Raw genomic sequence first — 21,961 nt, 5'->3', positions numbered from 1 at the left:
CATGATCCACCCGCCTTTGCCTCCCAAAGTTCTGGGATTACAGGCGTGAGCCACCGCGCCCGGCTTATCCTATTATTTCTACTTCACTGGGTGTGAAATCTTCTGTGTGCTGGTTTTGTGAAGTTTCTTTCCTGCCACCAGATTTAATATCTGTTTATGTCTTGGGTCATAGAACATTCTTTTGCCTGTATTTTGTTGATTCTAAGACTCATAGTTTTTCCCAATTTAATGTCCTTAAAGTCGGAATTCATCTTTCAATTAATATCTTGAGATCTTATGTCACAGTTTAATTGTCAAACTCTTTTTGGCACATAATGACCTCATTGATGTGTTGAAATATAGTACTCAGTTTCATTGAGCGGTGTCTGATGCATGCCTGCCACTTGAGACTGTAGGTTAGGCTGACTTCCTTATTTATTTTATTTATTTATTTATTTATTTTTTTGAGACAGAGTCTCACTCCGTCACCAGGCGCCATGTTGGCCAGGATGGTCTCGATCTCCTGACCTTGTGATCCGCTCGCCTCAGCCTCCCAGAGTGCTGGGATTACAGGCATGAGCCACTGTGCCCAGCCCCTTTGCTTTTATGTTGCAGAAATTCTCGATGTTTTTCAACGCCTGCCTCCTGCCTTCCCCTTTCTCCCCTTCCACTCCTGAACCTCAAATGCAAAACACTGAGTTTCTCATATTCACATTCATGGCACGCGGACGCCATCACTCCTTACACTATCCCTACCCCATTTTACCGTTTTAGGGTGTCTGTCCCTTCATTTCACAGTTCCCATTCTCCTCCCTCAAGGCACTCACTCTGTATTTAATATATATGTTTTTGATTTTGTTTTTTGTTTTTTTGAGACAGCGTCTCGCTCTGTGGCCCAGGCTGGAGCACAGTGGCACAGTCTTGGTTCACTGAAATCTCCATGTCCCAGGCTTGGGTGATTCTCCCACTTCAGCCTCCTGAGTAGCTAGGACTGCACCTGGCTAATTCTTTTATTTTTAGTAGAGACAGGGTTTCGATACGTTGCCCAGGCTGGTCTTGAACTTCTTGCCTCAAGTGATCCTCCCATCCTGGCCTCCCAAGTGCTGAGATTACAGGCATGAGCCACCATGCCCAGCCAGTGACATAGATCTTTTAATATGTATCTTTAAAAATATGCTCTGTTGGGTTTTTTGTTTGTTTTTGGTCTGTGTATATGTTTATATTTACCTAATACAGTATTACAGTTTAGACTTCATTCCCCTCCCCTCCCCTCCCCTCTCCTCCCCTTCCCTCTCCTCCCCTCCTCTTCTCTTTTCTTCAGAGTCTTGCTCTGTTGTCTAGGCTGGAGTGCAGTGGCTCGATATCAGCTCACTGCAACCTCTGCCTCCCAGGTTCAAGTGATTCTCCTGCCTCAGCCTCCAGAATAGCTGGGATTGTAGGTGCTCACTACCATGTCTGGCTAATTTTTGTAATTTCAGTACAGATGGGGTTTTGCCATGGTGGCCAAGCTGGTCTCAAACTCCTGGCCTCAAGCAATCTGTCCACCTTGGCCTCCCAAAGTACCGGGATTACAGGTGCAAGCCACCGCACCAGGCCTAGACTTCTTTCTTTTCCGTAAACTCTTTCACTTGGCACGGATGTTGGCAAACCCATGAGCCACATCTAGGCTGCAGTCTGCTTTTGTAAATAAAGTTTTATTGAAACACAGCTACGTGTTCACTTATACATTGCCCATGGCTGTTCTTACACTTCTGGAGAAGAGTTGAGTAGTTGCCACTCAACAGTTGTTACTTTGTGGATTTTTTGATAGTGGCCATCCTAATGGGTGTGATGTGATGGCTCACTTTGGTTTTGATTTGCATTTCCTTGAGATTACTGATGTTGAGGATCTTTTCATATATTTGTTGACCATCTATATTCATCTTTGGAGAAATGTCTCAAGTCTGTTGCCCTTTTTAAAATCAGGTTACTTCGTGTTTTGTTGTTGAGTATAGGAATTGTTGATGTATTCTGGACATTATGATATCCAGATATCCTTATATGATTTGCAAATATTTTCTCCCATTCCATGGGTTGCCCTTTCACTCTGCTGATTGTGACCTTTAATGCATACAAGTTTTTTATTTATCTGTGTTCACTTTTGTTGCCCGTGAGCGCTATGTATGTTAAAATATCCACATTGCTATATATACATCAGTTTTGCTTCAATCATAATGTACGTCTATCACATTTGACTCCTCTAGTTCTGCCTTTCCTCCCACACCCGTCAACTATATTGTTGTTTGTTTGTTTGAGATGGAGTCTTGCTCTGTCACCAGGCTAGAGTGCAGTGATCTCGGCTCACTGCAACCTCTGCCTCCCAGGATCAAGCAATTCTCCTGCCTTGGCCTCCCAAGTAGCTGGAACTACAGGCATGCACCAACACACCCGGGTAATTTTTGTATTTTTAGTAGAGACGGGGTTTCACCATGTTAGCCAGGATGGTCTCGATCTCTTGACCTTGTGATCTGCCCACCTTGGCCTCCCAAAGTGCTGGCATTACAGGTGTGAGGCACTGCACCTGGCCACCCCTGACTAAAGTCTACCACAGTGAATATTCTACATGTTTTTTTATAGGGGTCTACAGAAGTCCTTCTGCCATTTGTACCCATGAGTAGAATGTGTGAGTGAAAGGGCATAGACTGAGTCTTGCCAGCTTAGTGCCTGCCATCTCAATCTGTTTGGCATCTTTATATTTTGCTGGAGAATTGAGATTGCTCCTATGCTCTGGCCATTTGCAGGGTACAGGTATGTGAAAGAGAATTGTTGGTGCCAGAGACTGTTGAAAAGCAAACGCCTGTTTCCTAGGTTGATGGAGGGAGTGCTTCCAGGAGTGGGGCTCCTACATCTGCCTGGCTATTCCCAGTATGTTCATGGTGTACATTGAGTGGTGGACTTTTGAGATCGGAAACTTCCTTGCAGGTTTGTCAGCGGTCCAGCTGAAAGCTGTCTGCAGCCTGGCCAGTCACGTCTCCAGAGCTTCCCAGGAAGCTGCAGCTTTGCTTCTCTGTCCTGCCTCATTTCATCAGGCTTTCGTGGAGGCTTTCAATACAGGTTTCAGCCCTCGTCCCACTGTTGGCAGACTCACGTTGGGTGGGGTGTCAGCTCTACTGCAACACATGTCATTTTGTAAGTGACAAAAGGGAAGCTGCTGGTCAGAGGTTTGCCAAAGGCCATGAAATGGAGGAACAAAAGCCCCATCCCAGGCCTCATGACCCTCTTGGACCAGCTTGTGTCTCATGCCTCAGCTGACTTGCGCCAGGCATCAAGCCAAATCTTTTTTTCATTTTCATTTTAATTAATTTATTTTTTTGAGACAGAGTCTCGCTCTGTCACCCAGGCTGGGGTGGAGTGGTGCGATCTCAGCTCACTGCAACCTCTACCTCCCTGGTTCAAGTGATTCTCCTGCCTCAGCCTCCCAAGTAGCTGAGACTACAGGCATGCACCATCACACCTGGCTAATTTTTATATTTTTAGTAGAGACAGGGTTTCACCATGTTGGCCAGGCTGGTCTCAAACTCCTGACCTCAAGTGATCCACCTGCCTTAGCCTCCCAAAGTGCTGGGATTACAGGTGTGAGCAACCATGGCCAGTCCAAGCCAAATTTCTAAGAGTTGTACATATGCAGGGTGACCGATTTGGCCCTGTTTTAGCCACGGCCTACGTTTCTGTTGGAACTATAATAATTTTTGTCATAGATATTTACCTTAGCCATCTTGTTATTAGTAAACTAACAAATAGTTGATGCAGAGGGTGACAGTGACGACACTGCCATTTCCACAGACACTTGTATCATCGGCAGTTCCATCAGATATGTCAGTAAAGTTCTGCAGCCTCTGTCTCCCCTCCCACCATGTGACCCCATGTCTCTCTAGGGAGTGACTTACAACTCTATTGGCCTCACATTTTTCTGCTTTTTAGGGGTGGTGGGGGTAGGGTCTCAGTCTGTCATCCAGGCTGGAGTGCAGTGGTGCAATCACTGCTCACTACAGCCTCGACCTCAAATAATCCTCCAGCCTCAGTCTCCTGAGTAGCTGGGACTACAGGAGTGTGCCACCATGCCTGTATTTTTTTTTTTTTTTTGTAGAGATGGGGGTCTCACTATGTTGCCCAAGCTGGTCTCAAACTCCTGGGCTCAGCCTCCCAAAGTACTGGGATTACAGGTATGAGCCACTGTACCTAGCCATTCTTTTTTCTACTTTCAACCTGATGTTTTGTTCCCTGGTGGAGTAGGGAGTTGTAGAATGAGCTTATGTTCCATCTGAGCTGCCTGAGATCATGGTCATGGTAACTGCTTGGGGAAGGATGTCTGGGGTTCTCAGCACACATGGTGAATTCTGCCACTAGGTTATGCTTCTTGAGGGCATTCTTGGGTTCTCTGAAAATAAGTTCTAGTTTCATAAGGAAAATGTTTATATACTTTTTGAAATGTGTTTTCTGTGTGCTGACATTTCAGGACTGATTGACACGACAGAGCTCGGCATCCAGGGCATCACCTCGGTGGCCTACATGGTAAGAACTCGGGTGAGACTCAGGGTGAGTCTCTGCTGTGTCACTGTCTTTGTATTCACCCAGCAGATGTGCACCAGGGGAAGGGAGGAACCAGGCAGTACAAGTGAGAGAGGTCAGTGCAGTGGGGACAGCATGGACGGGGCTGCAGATACACAGAGCTGAGTCCTGGCCATGTCACTCCCCAGCTATGTGACGCAGGCTTGTTACTTAACCTTCCAAGCTTTAGTTTCCTCAGATACAAAATGGGGAAAAAAAATACCTACTTCGCAGGTAAAGATTGAATGAGAATGCCTATGCCACATAGCATGACGCCTGGCACACATATTCCGCCCACATGGAGTTGGTGCTAGGATGCAAGGTGGCGCGAGATGGGGTCAGCTCCTGCCCTCTGTGGCTCATGGCCCGATAGACAGAGATGAACAAGTACACGGATGAGTGAGAGCATTGTAAATGTATGCAGTAAGTGCCATTAACAAGCAAAAGCAGGGACAGGCGCGATGGCTCATGCCTGTAACCCTAGCACTTAGGGAGACTGAGGCAGACAGATCACCTAAGGTCAGGAGAGCAAGACAAGCTGGACCAACATGTTGAAACCCCATCTCTACCACAAATATAAAAATTAGCTAGGTGTGGTGGTGGGTGCCTGTAATTCCAGCTACTCAAGAGTCTGAGGCAGAACTGCTTGAACCCGGGAGGTGGAGGTTGCAGTGAGCTGAGATTGTGCCATTGCACTCCAGCCTGGGCGGCAAAAGTGAAACTCTGTCTCAAAAAAAAAAAGAAAGCAAAAGCAGGACTGAGATGCATGAAAACAGAGATGACACCTTTTTGGCTTGGGTAGTCCGGAACGGCCCTTCTGCATTGCTGTTTTTTTTTTTTTTTTTTGAGACAGCGTTTCACTCTTGTTACCCAGGCTGGAGTGCAATGGTGCAAACTCGGCTCACCGCAACCTCCGCCTCCTGGGTTCAGGCAATTCTCCTGCCTCAGCCTCCTGAGTAGCTGGGACTACAGGCACGCGCCACCATGCCCAGTTAATTTTTTGTATTTTTAGTAGAGACGGGGTTTCACATGTTGACCAGGATGGTCTCGATCTCTTGACCTCGTGATCCACCCGCCTCGGCCTCCCAAAGTGCTGGGATTACAGGCGTGAGCCACCGCGCCCGGCTCTGCATTGCTGTTTAAGCTGAGACTTGAAGGATGAGAGAAGCCAGCTTGGGGACCTGAGTGCAGGAGCCAACTGCTCAGCTTGGGCCACCGCTCTGCAATGGGACCAAGCACCTGGCGTGGCTGAGGTGAAGGGTTAGTGAGGAGGGGAGGGCAGAGGGAGGCTGGAGGCAGCATGCGGGGCCTGTGGGCTCCAGAAGGAAACAGACATTCTTGCTGCGGTGTAGAAGTGGGCTTAGAGGGGCACAGGTGTGGGTGGGAGTCAGGAGGGTGGAAGGAGGCTGTTGGAATTGTCTAGGTGAACAATCAGGAGGCTGCTGGTGGGGGAGGAGAGAAGCCGGTAGATCAGTCATGTGTAGAGGCAGAATCAGAGGCAGTGGTCAGAGTTTGGTTGTGGGATGCGGGACAATGAAGGAGAAGGGTCGTAGACTCAGAGCCTTTTGATACTTCCTGAATGTCCCAACTCAGTGCAGATATTCCCTTTGTTTTGTTTAAAAATCAACTGAGGCCATCTCAGCAGTGGCACTATGGGCCATTTTTATTTATATATGTATGTGTGTGTGTGTATGTATACACACACATTGAACATATATATATATTTAGACGGAGTCTTGCTCTGTTGCCCAAGCTGGCATGCAGTGGGGTAATCTTGGCTCACTGCAATGTCCGCCTCCCGAGTTCAAGCAATTCAAGTGCCTCAGCCTCCCAAGTAGGGAGGCTTAAGCCACCATGTCCAGCTAGTTTTTGTATTTTTAGTAGATACAGGGTTTTGCCATGTTGGTCAGGCTGGTCTGGAACTTGTGACCCCAAGTGATCCACCCCCCTCGGCCTCCCAAAGTGCTGGGATTACAGGTATGGACCACTGAGCCTGGCCAATTTCCATATATTTTTAAATTTACCTTATCATTTATTTTAGAGATGGGGGTCTATGCTGTGCTGCCCTGGTTAGACTCAAACTCCTGGGCTCAAGCCATCCTCCCATCTCAGCATCCTGAGTTGCTGGGACTATAGGCATGTGCCGTTTTAATCTTAAAAACGAAAAAAAAAAAAAAAAATGTGTACCGAGTGGTTAGCTCCTATTTACAAATAATAAAAAAAAAAGATTTAAAAAGTGTTTTTGCTTTTTTCTTTCAAATGTAAAATTTTTTACAGTATTGGCTCCAAGTAAAAAATGAAAAAAAAGTTTCAAGAGGAATGATGTGATCATCTAGGAATAAAAAGAAGGCGTGTCTAGGAGCAAGCCCCAGCATGTGGAAGTCAGGAGTGGAAGGAAACTCAGCCAGAAGACAGGCCATGTGGAAGGGAGAACATCAAGAGGACGTGATATGGAGGAAGCAGGAAGGTGGAATGCTTCCGAGGGAGTGAGGAGGACGGGACCAAGGGCCCCTGGGAGGTGGCGTAGGATAAGGTTGTCCGTTGGATTTCACATGAGTACAGACCTCCTGGAGTGACGAGGAGTGAGGGCCGGGTTGGAGGGATCGGATTTCAGGGGTGGCGCAGCAGTAGGGGCTGCAAGGCAGACGGTTCCCTCCGGAGGCGTGGTTGTCGGTAGTGGGAGGCGTGAGGTGAAGCGGGGGTGTACTCCTGTTTCTAAGAGGCGATACTAGAGCATAGGTGTTTGATAAACAGTAGCTATCTTTTTTTTTCTTCTTCTTCTTCTTTTTGAGACAAGATCTCACTCTATTGCCTAGGATGGAGTGTAGTGTCGAGATCTCAACTCACTGCAACCTGTGCCTCCCAGGCTCAGGTGATCCTTCCACCTCAGCCTCCCTAGTAGAAGCGACCAGAGGCACAGGCCACCATGCCTGGCCAATCTTTGTATTTTTTGTAGAGACGGGCTTTTGCCGTGTTGCCAAGGCTTGGAACTCCTGAGCTCAAGCAATCCTCCCACTCCAGCCTCCCAAAGTGCTGGGATTACAGGCATGAGCCACTGCACTCAGCTTCCTTAACTTTTTTTTTTTTTTGAGATAGAGTCTTGCTCTGTCTTCCAGGGTGGAGTTTAGTGGTGTAGCCTCTGCCTCCCCAGCTCAAGCAATTCTTCTGCATCTCTTCTGCATCAGCCTCCCATGTAGCTGGGATTACAGCTACTTGCTGCCACAATGCCCAGCTAACTTTTGTATATTTAGTAGAGATAGGGTTTTGCCATGTTGGCCAGGCTGGTCTCAAACTCCTGCCCTCAGGTGATCTGCCAGCCTCGGCTTCCCGAAGTGCTGGGATTAAAGGCATGAGCCACCTAGCCTTGACTCTTTAATGTTTTTTGTTTTGTTTTGTTTTGTTTTGAGACAGAGCTTCTCTCTTGTTGCCCAGGCTGAAGTGCAATGGCTCAATCTCGGCTCACTGCAACCTCTGCCTCCCGGGTTCAAGAGATTCTCCTGCCTCAGCCTCCCTAGTAGCTGGGATTACAGGCATGCGCCATCACGCCTGGCTAATTTTGTGTTTTTAGTAGAGATGGGGTTTCTTCATGTTGGTCAGGCTAGTCTCGAACTCCTAACCTCAGGTGATCTGCCCACCTCAGCCTCCCAAAATGCTGGGATTACAGGCGTGAGCCACCGCACGGTCTCCTCCTTGATCATTTGTAATGATCATTCACATTGTTCTGCAGCCCATTTGTAAGTTTACAGTTCAGCAGTGTTACCTGTATTCACATTGTTCTGCAGCCAGTCTCCAGAACTTTTCATCTTGCAAAACTGAAATCCTCCTTCCCCAGCCCCTGGTAACCACCTTCCACTTTCTGTTTCTTGTCACAGGCTCTCTTTTGTTACAGACAGTGAGGGAACAATTCTTCACTATTCCCACAGCAAAACAAGCCCTGTTAGTGGTCAGCTTACAGTAAAAATTATAAAATATAAAGAAGTAATCTACCACGAACAAGAGTTAACACACACAACTAAAAAGACAAAGTTCAGAATTCGCAATAATGGTATCATAATCAGAAAGAGAATAGAAAATTATATTTTAAATCATTAGACATAAAGAAGGAATTGAAACCAAAAGAACAATATTGGGAAAAGGACCACAGAGAACTTCCAGAAGTAAAAAATCTATTCATTGACATTTAATACTTAATAGGCTAAACTGCAGATGAGTTACAACCAAAAGATCAAATAATGAACTTAAAGATAGATTTGTGGAAATTCCTCAGAATAAAAGATATGTCAAGAGATGGAATGTATGAAAGATCTAGGTAATTTTTTTTTTTTTTGACACTCTGTTGCCAGGCTGGAGTGCAGTGGCGCAATCTCAGCTCACTGCAACTTCCGTCTTCCAGGATTAAGCAAAAGGCGGATTAAGCACTTCAACTTCTGCCTTCCAGGATTAAGCAAAAGGCGAATTAAGCACTCCTGCCTCAGCCTCCTGAGTAGCTGGGATTACAGGGGCATGCCACCACTCCCAGCTAATTTTTGTATTTTTAGTAGAGATGAAGTTTCACCATGTTGGCCAGACTGGTCTTGAACTCCTGACCTCAAGTGATCCGCCTGCCTCAGCCTCCCAAAGTGCTGGGATTATAAGCATGAGCCGCTATTTTATCTGATAGAAATTCCAAGGAAAAGAGTAGGAAACTGGTGGAGATAGAGCATTCTGACATTTGACAGAAGACACTTGGAAGTAAGATGTGAATCTTAATATTCACAAATCTAATGAGCATTGTACTAGATAGTCTACCCCTGGGCGATTAGACAAGAAAAAGAAAGAAATGGCATCCAGCTTGTAAGGGAAGAAGTAAAACTATCCTATTTGAGTGTGACATGATCATTCATATAGAAAACCCTAAGGAATCCACACACACATACACAAAACTAAAACTACAGAGCTCAGCAGAGTTGTAAGATACAAGATCAATACACAAAAATTAGTTGAATTTCTCTCCACTAGCAATAGACAATCTGAAAATGAAATTAAGAAAACAATTCCATTCACAGAAGTATCAAAAAGAATAAAATACTTAGGAATAAATTCAACCAAAGGAGTGTATGACTTCTTAGTGTTGAAAGACATTAAAAACGTAAATAAAGATTTCCCATGTTCATGGACTGGAAGCCTTAAAATTGCTAAATACACCCTAAGTTGATCTAGATTCAGGGCAATCCCTATCAAACTTTAAATAGGCCCTCGTTGCGATTGGAAAACACATCCTAAAATTCATATGGAGATGCAAGGGACCCAGGATAGTCAGAACAATCTTGGGAAAGGAGAAAGTTGGAGGATTCACACATCAACAACAACAATAAAAAACAGAAAACAGTGAAATAATATCATCAAAATGCTCAGAGAATGTTACTCCTTATCCAGCTATGCTACTGTTCTCAAAAAGAGGGTAAATTAAAAGACATTTTCCAGCAAATACTGAGAGACAGCACCATTTATTTATAGAGCTTTCATGAGAAAAAAAAAAAATGTCCAAATGATTTGGACATCATTTGCCACTGATGTCCAAATAATGGCAAATAAATTAGTAAATATGGATATATTGAAACTCATGTTGTATTTAAATTTTAAAAAATAATAGACCAATTCACACAGTACAAAAATAAAATAGAAATAAGATATGTACAGCAATAAAAGGTAAGATTGGAATAAGATTCTTATTCCAATAAGATTCAAGTGATTTTCCTGCCTCAGCCTCCCAAGTAGCTAGAATTATGGGCATGCACTGCCACACCCGGCTAATTTTATATTTTTAGTTAAGGTGGGGTTTCTCCATGTTGGTCAGGCTGGTCTTCAACTCCTGACCTTAGGTGATCTGCCCACCTCAGCTTCCGAAAGTGCTGGGATTACAGGTGTGAGCAACCACACCAGGCCAGGAGGAGATTTTTATATACTCAGATCTGTTTTGTTTTGTTTTGTTTTTTGAGACAGAGACTTACTCTGTAGCCCAAACTGGAGTGAAGTGGCATAATCTTGGCTCACTGCAACCTCTGCCTTCTGAACTCAAGCAATTCTTGTGCCTCAGCCCCCTGAGTAGCTGGGACTACAGGTGCGTACCACCACATCTGGCTAATCTTTTGTATTTTAATTGAGACGGGGTTTTACCATGTTGCCCAGGGTGGTCTCAAACTCCTGAGCTCAGGCAATCTGTCCACCTTGGCCTCCCAAAGAGCTGGGATTACAGGCATGAACCACCACACCTGGCCTCAAGTTCTTAAACTTAGCAATCTATCTATCTATCTATATATATATGTATATATTTTTAATTATTATTAATTTTTTGAGATGGAGTTTTGCTCTTGTTGCCCAGGCTGGAGTGCAATGGCGTGATCTTGGCTAACCAAAACCTCTGCCTCCCAGGTGCAAGCGATTCTCCTGCCTCAGCCTCCCAGGTAGCTGGGATTACAGGCATGTGCCACCACGCCCAGCTAATTTTGCATTTTTAGTAGAGACAGGGTTTCTCCATCTTGGTCAGGCTGGTCTTGAACTCCTGACCTTAGGTGATCCACCTGCCTCGGCTTCCCAAGGTGCTGGGATTACAGGTGTGAGCCACCGCGCCTGGCCTTAATATATATTTTTATCAACTTAACTTAGGCTAGTTTTCAAAACAGTAATTAGAAGGCCGTTGGGAAGATGCTGCTTCTAGTAGGAATGAGAAGTAGAGCTGATGTACAAATGATTAAAAGCAAATGTGGGAGCCCAAAGCTAAGTTGTCTGTACAACCATGTTACCCTCACAGCCCCTGGGGGCAGCACTGTCTTGCAGGATCATGATAGGGGCCAAGAAGGTGGCCCCAAAGGTTGAGTGGTGGTCTATTGAGGAAGCAAAGAAGGTTATAGCTTTAGATGATCAGAATCAATGATTAAAATTAAGCCTTTGCATTTGAAGGGGCCTATTTCAATTTACTGGGTAATTGGACATATGGAATGTTTCATCCATCCCACCATGGATGAGATATTGTCGTGGAGTCAGATTTCATCAATGTCTGAGATTCCTATAGTGTACCAGGCGTGGTTCTAAGTGCTTTCTCACATGAGTCAAAAGCCAGATGTGGAGCTTCCTCTGTAGTGCAAGTCAAGCCCTTCTTCTTTTGTTTTAGGGAACAGGTGGGACATGGGGATAGGGTGGGACAGGGGTCAGGAGGTTAGGCCGCCTACGGCTCAATCTTCACCCATAAACCCTAAAATGAAGAAGTCACTTGACAGGTAGCACCTTGGTACTGAGCACCCCGCTGGTCCTTCCCATTCGGGGGAGAGGCCTGTTGGAGAAAAATCTCCAAATAACAGGAGAGGAAATCCATGCCAGCCATTTGTTTGATAAATAAATGTACTCATTCATTCCTAAGTATAAACAGACTAGTAAGATCACCGGAGCTTTGAGGAAGACTGAAGCACACATCCCCAAAACGGATAAAGATGAGAAAAAGTGAACTGATCTCAGAGGAAATCAAATAGATGACTCAAGGAACACAGAAGAACATTTAAAGTTTCAATTTAGCATCCACAGGGATATTTAAAAGGTAATGTAGCATAATATAAGAAATTTAAAAAGAGAGAACAGAAAAGAACTCACAGAAAGGGAAAGTATTTTTTAAATTTCCCGGAGTTGAAGAAAAACACAACTCTTCAGACTGGAAGGGTATACCAAGTACTAAGCAGAAATTAAAAAGTATCCTCAAAGAAATGCACTCGTGAGATTTCAGAACTATAAAGGCAATAATTTTTACAAATTATTTATATACTTACATTTATACTGTTAAATCTTATTTTGCATAATGTAGCTAAGTTGAATTGTCTTGATAGTGTGTGTGTCGCCAATAAAGGAAGTGTTTTGCCCTCAAATACAGCTTCATTACAAGGTTCTGCTGCAATGCATGTGGTACAGAGAGTAGGCAGGGCAACTGTCATGCTTCGTTACCTGCAAAGAAATCAGGTGTCACACAGCTGAGCAGTTTGTCCACAGTCACACAGCTAGGATGTAAGAGAGCCACTTCTAGAACTCAGTTGTCTTGAGTCTGACCTAAGTTTCCATTTAGTTAGACGCTAGGGCACTGATACGCCAATTTTCAGGTTTTGTGACTGTGATTTATGATTTTTTTTTTTTATATGGAGTTTTCCTCTTGTTGCCCAGTCTGGACCTCAATGGTGCGATCTTGGCTCACTGCAACCTTTGCCTCCCAAGTTCAAGCAATTCTCCTGCCTCAGCCTCCCGAGTAGCTGGGATTACAGGCATGCGCCACTAAGCCTGGCTAATTTTGTATTTTTAAGTAGAGGTTTCTCCATGTTTGTCAGGCTGGTCTCAAACCCCTGACCTCAGGTGAGCCACCATGCCTGGCGTTTTTTTTGTTTTGTTTTGTTTTTTTAATAGTAGTGATGGGGTTTCACCATGTTGGCCAGGCTGGTCTTGAACTCCTGACCTGTGATCCACCCACCTTGGTCTCCCAAAGTGCTGGGATTACAGCTGTGAGCCACAGTGCCCGGCTGACAATTTATGCTTCTTAATTCTCAGGTACCCAGCATCCGAGTGGGCAACACTCTAGAGGCAGGGAATGTGGAGCAGGGCCAGTGCTCCTGCACCACAGTTCTCCTGTGTGCTGGTGAGTCAAGCATTCTACTCCCTGGTATCTGTGCTGAACCTAGTGTGCTAACTTAAAATCTATGTATCAGAATTTCTCTAGGAATTGAATTTCAACTAAAATCTCTATTCTTTATGTTCTTTCCAATTTACAAAGTTAAAGCTTTTAATTATGATTTTCTCTTATGATAAACCAACTAATGTTACACTTGGTACTACTGAAATAATTCTAAAGGCAGTTGTTAGCATGCACAGTCTTCTGTTATGACCATAGCCTGAGTCGCTGCTTCTCCATGTTCCTGGACCACTGCCTCCTCTGGCAGTTGCAGTGTGCTGGAATCTGAGCAGTTAGAAATGGTGCCGATTGTGCTGACTTCGTATCCAGCATCTCTTCTGTTAAGTCTCCCTTAGTAAAGGGAGTCAGAATCATCTGACTGGCGGGGCATGGTGGCTCACGCCTGTAATCCCAGCACTTAGGGAGGCCAAGGTAGGCTGATCACTTGAGCTCAGGAGTTCAAGACCAGCCTGCATAACACAGGGAGATGCCCATCACTAGAAAAAATACAAAAATTAGCCAGCATGGTGGTGCACCATTGTAGTCCTAGCTACTCAGGAGGCTGAGGCAGGAGAATCATCTGAGCCCGAGAGTTCACGGCTGCAGTGAGCTGAGATTGTGCCACTGCACTCCAGGTTGGGTGACAGAGTGAGACCCTGCCTCGGGAAAAAAAAAAAAAGAATCATCTGACCTTTGATTTTTTTCATAGATAATAAGAAAAGACTATTTACATGGTTGCATTTCTTAAATCACTGACACATATATCTCATGGGAACTCAGCCCCAGTACCTGCTGCACTCTGGAGAATTGCCATTTCCTGGTGCTGCTTCTGTATTTTCCAGGTGTTCGCCCACTTGCCGTAGAACTTTTACTTGCAGTTTTGAAGACTGCGGTTGCCTATGTATTCACCAGTGACAAGTAAGCATTCATCTAGAAAAATGTCTTTAGTTTTATGCTTTCTTTTATATTTTTCTGATTATGAGAGGTAAGTAGCATTTTCCTTCACAGGAAAAATTGTAGTACAGCCAGGAATGAGAAGCATAGCACTAAATTTGAATGGATTTCAATGAAATGAAAGTCATTACCCACTCCTTCAATACCCGATTTATCAAACCTGAGTAGAGTTGTCCTGGTGGCACCTGCTGACCAGCAGGCTTTCTTTAGAGCAAGTAGGAGGGACGGGACATCTTTACCTTGGGGAGGGCACTGTGGCCCATTTCATGTGCTTCCCCTCTAGATCCGTCTCACGAAGCTGCTTCTGCCGTGTCCCTCTCCAGAGCCCCAGTATCTTTCTGCAGAGCTCCCCAGGCCCATCTTCCACCATAACTGAACAGAGTTCAGTGGCTCCCTGAGGAAGCAAATGCTTCCTATGTGAATACCAGCCTTCAACTCCATTTTTGAGGATGATTCCCACACCCAGGCTGAAACCTGTATCAAGTTCTTCCCAATCCCCGCATTTACAGATCCAGAAACAGAGTTTTTGGAATTACCCTCTATAGTGGCAGCCTTGTCCCATTAACCTAAATTCTGTACAGTAATAAATTTTAAATCAGTGAGGTTTTATTATGTAGTGGCTTTGTAAAAAAAGAAATGTACTGTTTTGACTGAATTTACTGATAAATTTGTCAGGTTTGTCAGATCAGTAGTTAATTAACACCCCACTTTAATGTGATTTTTAGATCACTAGCTACTTTCTTTTCCTCTTACAGAGTAATATATTACTTCCCTTGTGAGCCAAGTGATGCCTATTTTTGCTCCCTTTCATCTACCTGATGCACTTGCAGTATTTGGAGTGATTTTACTCTAATAAAGATAGCAAAATTTGTTTTGGGTTTCTAGCTTTTTAATTAAAAAATAAATGTCAGTGATTTTGTTTTTAAAAAGAGAAAGCTCTTGCTTTAGACAATGTGAGTCACTTGAGGGAAGATGGGTTATTAGAGAATGTAGCCTCTCCTCTCAAGGTGAAGAGGCTTGGATCAGAGAGTTCTCCCCTTCTCTAACTTCATCTGTGCCTGAACTCTAGGTGTTGTATACAAGTAGTGAGGTGACCTCTGCTTGAACCCTGCACTGCAGGCTATGCCACCTTTGAGTTGACTCTGACCACTAGAACGTCCCTGTCTGGAGGGGAACATCACACACTGGGGTCTGCTGGGGGGTGGTGGGGGTAGGGGAGGGATAGCAAGGGGTGGAGGGATTCGGGAGGGATAACATTAGGAGAAATAACTAATGTAGGTGACAGGGGGGTGGATGCAGCAAACCACCATGGCATGTGTGTATACCTATGTAACAATCCTGCGTGATCTGCACATGTACCCCAGAACTTAAAGTATAATAAATAAAAAAACAATGGATTCATTAAAAAAAAAAGAAAAGAAAATTATTAAATCAGGACTCCATGCATTAACATGGATGAAACTGTAGAAACATAATGCTTAGCAAAAAAATAAAACTTTCAGAATGAAAAAAGAAAAAGAGGCTGGGCAAGGTGGCTCATGCCTGTAATCCCAGCACTTTGGGAGGCCGAGGCGGGTGGATCATGAGGTCAGGAGATCGAGACCATCCTGGCCATGATGAAACCCCATCTCTACTAAAATGCAAAAAATTAGCCGGGCGTGGTGGTGCATGCCTGTAGCGTCAGATACTTAGGAGGCTGAGGCAGGGGAATCGCTTGAATCTGGGAAACGGAGGTTGCAGTGAGCCGAAATCATGCCACTGCACTCCAACCTGGCAAAAGAGCAAGACTCCATCTCAAAAAAAAAAAAAAAAGAAAAAAGAAAAAGAAAGTCCCTGTATCGGCCTATCTGTGGGTTTACAGGGATTTGAAGACCTGCTCTACCCCAGAATCAGCCCATCAGGCTTATTCCTAGTTGAGTTTTTTCCTCATGACATGATTTCTAGGCATTAGTCATCTTGCCTTTTTTTCAACGGAAGTTCTTGCACTTTGTCCACGTCGTCCTGAAGATGTGGCACCTATTGAAATTGGCTGTGAGAAGTGTGGATGGGAAGCCTGCAATGGCGTTAATGTTTTCCAGCCATGAATGATATTAGGCTAATTTCTGCGGAGATGCCATTGATGAAACCTCTGCATCTTTTTTTTTTTTTTTTTTTGAGACTGAGTTTTGCTCTTGTTACCCAGGCTGGAGTGCAATGGCGCGATCTCGGCTCACCGCAACCTCCGTCTCCTGGGTCCAGGCACTTCTCCTGCCTCAGCCTCCTGAGTAGCTGGGATTACAGGCACGTGCCACCATGCCCAGCTAATTTTTTGTATTTTTAGTAGAGACGGGGTTTCACCATGTTGACCAGGATGGTCTCAATCTCTTGACCTCGTGATCCACCCGCCTCGGCCTCCCAAAGTGCTGGGATTACAGGCTTGAGCCACCGCGCCCAGCTTTTTTTTTTTTTTTTTAATTTTTGCTTTTGCATCTTTTTTTTTTAACTTACAAAATGTTCTTAAATAGTCAAGATAAAGAGTTAGAGATTTAAGTCTTGTTACCTGACAGGTTTCTGATGAAAGGGGCTGTGGATTTTTCGGGCTGTTGTTGTTAATATAACTTTAGAAACAGAAGATTTCCCTTATCTCTTACATGATGTGCTGTTCCTGTTTTGAGTTAGGGCCGTTTGACCGTATCCAAACTTGTAAGATATGAATATAGGATTCTGAGGCTTGTGATGATGATAAATGTGACAGAAACACTGGGTTTGGTTTTCCTCTCCGTAGGGCACCTGTGGTGGAGTCCTGAGAGGTACAGGAAAACAAAAGATTGGCATTATATTGAATGCCATTGGGTACGTCTTTGGTTTTTCCACTGGAGTATCTTTGATGTTTGGCACTAAACTTGGGATAATAGGTATGTGTTTGACTCCTGTGATTAATCTTAAATCTCACCTGTCATATTAAGATAAACTGCTTGAGACAGAAAACAATTAACTCTAACCCCACTGGAAACAAGAAGAAAAAAACTTTTTTTTAATTGCATTTTCGGTTTTGGGGTACATGTGAAGAACAAGCAAGATTGTTGCATAGGTACATACATGACAGTGTGATTTGCTGCCTTCCTCCCCATCACCTATATCTGGCATTTCTCCCCATGCTATCTCTCCCCAACTCCCCACTCCCCGCTGTCCCTCCCCTATTTCCCCCAACAGACCCCAGTGTGTGACGCTCCCCTCCCTGTGTCCATGTGTTCTCATTGTTCAACTCTTTAAAAAAGCAATCAACTAGAAAGCTGCCCTTGTGTAATAGGAAAAATTATTTTCTCCCCAATAGTGATTCAGTGCCTCTGGAAATGCAGTGGCAAACAAAATAAACATGGCTCTGCCCTATGAATGAGGGCCAAATTAAATAATTATTTGTGTAATTGTCAATCCCTGTTGGTTAAGCACTGCAAAAGAGAACAGGGCGCTGCTCTTTTTTCCTACATAATACCTCTAGTAGTACAATAAGTTGTGGTAGTGGAAATTCTTGTCTTATTTATCACTTTAGTGACAGAGCTGCCAGTGTTCCTCTACTCAATGGTATGCTGGATTTGAGGTTGAAATACACGCACACACACATGCACATGTGCGCACACACACATAACTATGTATGTATGTGCTCGTGTTTTTTGAAATCACGTTCAGGAAATGTCCATGAAGCCTATCTTATTGAAACAAAAATGGCTGGCATTTTGTCAGATGCCTTTTTAGTGCGATTAGAAATAAGTCTATAATTTTTCTCCTTAGGTCAATTATGAAGATAAATAATATTAATTGGTATCCTTATATTGAACTCTCCTGATGATATTTTGTTCTTTTATTGAATTGCTACACTTTCTTAATATTTTATTTAAAAATTTTGCACTAAAATTTATAAGTAAGATTGGTCTGTAACTGTATTTTTTGTGTATCTTTGTCAGGTTTTGGTATTAGTGATATTAATATTATACTCATGTCATAATTAAAAATTTTTCCTTTTTGCATGCCTCAGGACAGTGTAAACAGTATAAGGATTATCTCTGTTTGATAAAGGTTTGGTGTAATTCTTCCATGAAACTGCCATGGCCTGGCATTCTGAAGTAGTTTATTCTTTGTATAGCTTTCTCTATTTCTTCTTGGTCTGTTAAGACTTTCTTTTATTGTGTCAACATGGGTAAGTCATATTTTTTAAGGAAATTATCCACCTTACTGAGGTTCTAAATGTAAAGAATTGTGCAAATTAACTTACTATGTGCTTTTGGGATAAGTTGCCACACATGTGTTTTGCATCTATGTTCACATCTTCATTTTTTATAGATTTAGGAACAATTAATTCTAGTTTCTCTTTTTAAAAAGTCTAACTAGAAAATGGAATGCTGTAATGTGTATTCAAATAACTCCTTTTGTTCTCTATCCAACCAGTGCATTATTTTTCCTAGGTAAAAAACTCTGATTCTGTCCCCATTTCTTTGTAAAGTATTAGTCTTGCAGCTGTCACAGGAACTTTGTATCAACACAAACACGGGCTGTTACTTATCATCTTTTTGGAAATGTCATCTAGTGGATTAATGAGTAACTGTCTTCTGTGTCATCTTTCATTTTAATGACTGGTACAGGCTGGGGCCCATAGGATATGTAATTTCAAGCTGGAATTTGTCGTTCTTTTTTTGGGGACAGAACAGCCAAATATGTATTACTGTCTCTTCTCTACCAAGCACTCTTGGATTCCCAATACTCTTTTCCATACCATGGCTGGAGGGATTGTTTTCAAAACGAGCATGAGGTCTCACATCTGTGGATGCACACACCAGGCTTACGTTCTGCGGTGGGTCCCCGTCAATGCGCACATCCCACGTGTCCTCCTGTGGCTCCCACATCCTTTGAGCCTGCTCCTCTGATCCCGTCTCCTGGATGCTCCCCTGCCACTGTGCTCCTTTCTGACTGGCCTCTTGGCTCCTGGGACTCCTCTGGATGGGGTTCTTCTGTTCCCTCTGCCTGCAGTGCCTGTCCTAGACTTCTCATGGTATCTTCTCACTATCGGGTCCCACCTTACAGGGGCCGGGCTGTCTCATTCACATTCTCATCTGCAGGTCTTTGGTGCTATGACATGGCTCTGCCCGGTGTCTGTCCTGGCACCTCTCACTCCTAAAATGGCTACATGATTGCTTCCTTATTATTTGTCCTGCACAGTAGAAGAGGACACCTTCCTTGTCTGCGTGTTCTGTATCTCTAGCCCTTAAAACAATACCTGGCACAAAATTGAAGGCAGTAAATATTTGTTAACATATAAACAGCAAACAGTTTTGGAGGTTTTGTGTTGTTCATTGATTGAATGGTTGCCATGAATAGCTCAGTGGTGGACTTGAGTCTAATCTTTGCCCATAATTATCTAAAATTTTAGGAAAAATAATTTAACTGAAATTTCACTCTATGGATACAGTAGTTAGGGAAGAATTATTATTATTATTTTGAGACAGAGTCTCGCTCTGTCACCCAGGCTGGAGTGCAGTGGTGCAATCTCAGCTTACTGCAACCTCTGCTTCCCAGGTTCAAACGAGTCTCCTGCCTCAGCCTCCCTAGTAGCTGGGACTACAGGTGCGTACCACCACACCCGGCTAATTTTTTGTATTTTCAGTAGGGACAGGGTTTCACTGTTGTTAGCCAGGATGGTCTCCATCTCCTGACCTCGTGAACTGCTCGCCTTGGCCTCCCAAAGTGCTGGGATTACAGGCATAAGCCACTGCGCCTGGCATTAGGGAAGAATTTTAATGCTCATAGGAACAGAATTGAAAAAAAACCAAACTCTGATTTCATTTTACACCATAGGTCTCTGGTCTGGATTGATAGTTTGTGTCTTATTTCAAGCCCTTTTCTATCTGGTGTGCATCTTGAGGATAAACTGGAACAAAGTTGCTGAGCAGGTAACAGTCAGTGTGTTATTTTAGAAACATGGCTCTACTTAATCCCATGGCATGGTAAGGAACCTTTTAGGGTCAAAACGGTAAAAATGCTATTGGCAAAATGACTCACTGTGAACAATGAAATACATCTAACATTGTGAGTGGGGAGACAAAAGAAAACATATTTCAGCACATTTTCCTCTTTATATAGAGCTAATTTAATATCTACCAACCAGGCACTGAACGTAAAAAAAAAAAAAAAGGAATAAGGGCCAGGCAAGGTGACTCACACCTATTATCCCAGCACTTCAGGAGGCCGAGGCAGGAGGATCACTTGAGCCTAGGAGTTTGAGACCAGCCTGGGCAAGAGAGGAAGACCCTGTCTCTTAATATAAAGAATATATATATATTGCTGTTTGGGTGTACTAATCATAGGAAAATAGTAATTTCTTTCCTATTTATACTGACTTGTTAGCTGTTCTTTATGCTTCTTTCTTTTTTGTCCGTAGTTTCATAAAAGCAATATGTTAAGTATATGTGATCTGTGGGAAGTACTTTGGGGCAGACAACAGCATATGGATAGAGAGTCAGCATCTTCACTGATGTAAGCATCTATGTGCTGAACTAGGAGCCGGTTTTTTTTTGTTGTTGTTGTTTTGTTTTTCTCAAGACAGAATCTTGCTCTGTTGCTTAGGCTGGAGTGCAATGGCGTGATCTTGGCTCACTGCAACCTCCACCTCCTGGTCCTGGGTTCAAGCCATTCTCCTGCCTCAGCCTCCCAAGTAGCTGGGATTACAGGCACACACCACCACATCAGGCTAATTTTTTGTATTTTTAGTAGATATGGGGTTTTACCATGTTGGCCAGGCTGGTCTCGAACTCCTGACCTTGTGATCCGCCCACCTTGGCCTCCCAAAGTGCTGGGATTATAGGAATGAGTCATAGCGCTCGGCTGGGCCATTTTTATTGTTTGAGACTTGAGGTGAGCTGGATGGCTGGGCAGAGTGGCTCATATCTGTAATCCCAGTACTTTAGGATTACTTGAAGCCAGCAGTTCAAGACCAGCCCAGGCAACATAGCAAGACCCCATCTCTACTAAAAATAATAATACAATTTTTTAAAAGAGATGGATGGGTGGTTGGCTTAGAGGAGGGATTATTAATAAGGAAACAAGATGAGTTTAGGAATATCAACCATCACTGTCTAAGCTTTGACCACCTTTGTGTTTTGGATTTAGCTAATTGTGATGCATTATATCTTTCTTCAGTTTGATGTATTCAGGGACTAAACTTTATAGGAGATTAACATGGGCCATTAAATCACAATATCATTGACCTTTAGACTTTATTCCTTCTGTGTTTTCAGAACACTAACGGGCACACGTGCAAATGTTAAATTTGCCAGTCTAGCAACAGCAGCTTTCTATATTATTGTTGTGAACTGGGCATGTGTTTGGAGGGCACTAGTGGTTTTCCCGTGTTGTTCTTTTGGCACATCCAGGACCAAGACAGACTGTGCTAGATACTATAACCCGTTAGCAGTAGGATTCATAGTAGCTTTATTTGTTTATTTTTTGAGACAGAGACAGAGTCTCACTCTGTCACCCAGACTGCAGTGCAATGGCGCAATGTTGGCTCACTGCAACCTCCGCTTCCTGGGTTCAAACAATTCTGCCTCAGTCTCCTGAGTAACTGAGATTAGTCTTCCACCATGCCTGGCTAATATTTTGCATTTTTAGTAGAGACAGGGTTTCACCATGTTGGCCAGGCTGGTCTTGAACTCCTGGCCTCAGGTGATCCTCCCAGCTTAGCCTTCCAAAGTGCTAGGATTATAGATATGAGCCATTGCTCCCAGCCCACAG

General features: G+C 43.8%; 1 long non-coding RNA gene across 1 annotated transcript; it reads left to right on the top strand.

Moving 5' to 3' along the window:
* The first annotated feature begins 13,029 nt into the window (after positions 1 to 13,029).
* Positions 13,030 to 15,072, top strand: LOC116543555. Its single transcript, XR_004265612.1, has 2 exons — positions 13,030 to 13,213; positions 14,089 to 15,072. It is a non-coding gene; the product is annotated as an uncharacterized LOC116543555 (long non-coding RNA).
* The last annotated feature ends 6,889 nt before the right edge of the window (positions 15,073 to 21,961 follow it).

This window comes from Sapajus apella, unplaced genomic scaffold (genome assembly GCF_009761245.1).
Source record: "Sapajus apella isolate SASKATOON/1434 unplaced genomic scaffold, GSC_monkey_1.0 scaffold189, whole genome shotgun sequence".
NCBI classification, from domain to species: Eukaryota; Metazoa; Chordata; class Mammalia; order Primates; family Cebidae; genus Sapajus; species Sapajus apella.
The sequence above is the reverse complement of the archived record's forward strand: the minus strand, read 5'-3'. Positions and strand labels throughout refer to the sequence as shown.